Source organism: Pteronotus mesoamericanus, unplaced genomic scaffold (assembly GCF_021234165.1).
Source record: "Pteronotus mesoamericanus isolate MK-2021 breed Mesoamerican mustached bat unplaced genomic scaffold, CSHL_Meso_final contig_130, whole genome shotgun sequence".
In the NCBI taxonomy this organism is placed as follows: domain Eukaryota; kingdom Metazoa; phylum Chordata; class Mammalia; order Chiroptera; family Mormoopidae; genus Pteronotus; species Pteronotus mesoamericanus.
In genome coordinates, this window is record NW_026555060.1 from 31,321,092 (window position 1) to 31,322,917 (window position 1,826).

General features: G+C 45.1%; 1 pseudogene; it reads right to left on the reverse strand.

Annotated features, from left to right (window-relative positions):
• Positions 1-1,009: 1,009 nt before the first annotated feature.
• On the reverse strand, positions 1,010-1,377 carry LOC129084865 (60S ribosomal protein L31-like; annotated as a pseudogene).
• Between the last annotated feature and the right edge of the window lie 449 nt (positions 1,378-1,826).

Here is a 1,826-nt window from a genome sequence, read left to right on the forward strand (position 1 = left end):
GCACAACTTGGTAAGACTACAGAGCAATAAACACCCAATTACAATCCAAGTTATGTATGTTAAGAGAAGGGTAATAAAGAGTACTGTGGTAACCCAGAAGAATTTAATCCAGACTGGGAGTTAAAGATTCTTGGAAGAAGTAACATCAGCACTGAGAATTCTGAGGAGCAGGAAAACAAGGTCAAGTAGGATAGGGAAGACTGTTGCAGACAGAGGAAAAAGTATACCCAGAAGGGAAAGAACTTGGTGAACTCATGAAATGCAAAAATGTTTAGAGCAGCTCTGCTAATCATGTCTGTGGCTCTCAGCTCCATTCCTGCTGTATTGCTGGGAGCTGAATCCACAAATCACACTGCCCAGATCCCTCTGCCAAGTGGCCTCTGGAGAGGCTCTGCCAATGGAAGCACCAGTGGACGACTGGAGGCAGGAGGGAGCGAGAGGTCATGTTCTCTCTGCTGTTGGTAGCATCCCCAGTTGGGGCAGCAACAGCATCAAGTAGGGACTCCTGGGATCCAGCAATGATGGTAGTAGTGGTCATCTCAGCCATGTCACTGGCTCTAGGAGTGGCAGTAATGGTGGTGGGTAGGCCTGAACTGCACAGCAGACAGGAGCATTGGGTTACACTATTTCCACTCCTGCTCCAGCTTAGAGTTTCAAGCAGTTCCTAACCCATGGGTAACCTCATCTCCGCCACACTCCCCCCCCCGCCCCCCCCCCCCGCCTAGCCCTTTCATGTTTCAAAAACAATTCCCTATATTGCCACTGTTTAAAATATTTAAAGTGCTTTCTGTTTTTCTGACTGGACATGACTAATACAGCAGTGAATCAGAAAATATGGTGAGCGATGGAGGATTGTGGTGAGAGATTTGGTTGACTAGGTAACTGAGGGCCAGACCATTCAAGCTCATCTTAGGAAATGATCAGGTGTTTCAACTTTATTCTAAGAGCAATGGAGATCCATGGAAGATTGTGTTTTTTTCAAAGGTAGTTTTATAACTTTACTTGACAATCAGCAGTTCTCATCCAGATTAACTGTAGATTTTTGAAGCAGTGACAGGTAAGTTGGTGACCAATGTATAGTTTATTTGGTGAACCTTCATCCTCATTACGTTTTCTGGACAACTGCACCCAGATATGGTATGGGACATTCCTTGCATCTTTAGCCCAGACAGCTTTGTTGAGCCTGGTGTCAATGTGTGTATCTGGAGTTCCCATCTCCTTCATGGCAAATTTCCAGGTCTCACTGAGTGTCTGAGGGGCATGCTTATACAAAACCACTCCATGGATGTGCTTGTGAATGTTGATGGTGTGTTCTCTGGTCGCTACCTCACTGATGGCCAAACGGCCCTTCTTATCACCCTCCTTTGCGGGAGCCATTGTGCTGGGCACAAGCAGGGTAGCTGGAGACCCATAAGAGATTTTAAAGACATGGTCACCTTAGTCACCTTTGATTGTTATGAAGATCACTTGCGCTATAATATAGGGAATAGGTTTGAGACACCCAAATTGAAGGCCACATGTCCAATTAGGAAGCTTCTGCAATTCGATGAGAATTTGATGGTGTCTACACTAGGGTAGTGGCAGTGAGTTTGAAGAGAAGGGACTGGAAGGGTTTTTATGAGATGCAATGGCCAGAAAGTAATGAGATCCTATCGCAGATTAAAGATGGCTACAGATTCACTCTCTTCCCACTGAAAGGTGTGGTCTATAATCCTTCCTTTTGAATTTGGGTGTGTTCTATACCGGCTTTGACAAATAGAAAACGGCAGAAGGGACACTGTGCTAGTTTTGAACACTGAAAGACTTGAAGCTTCCATTTCTCATTT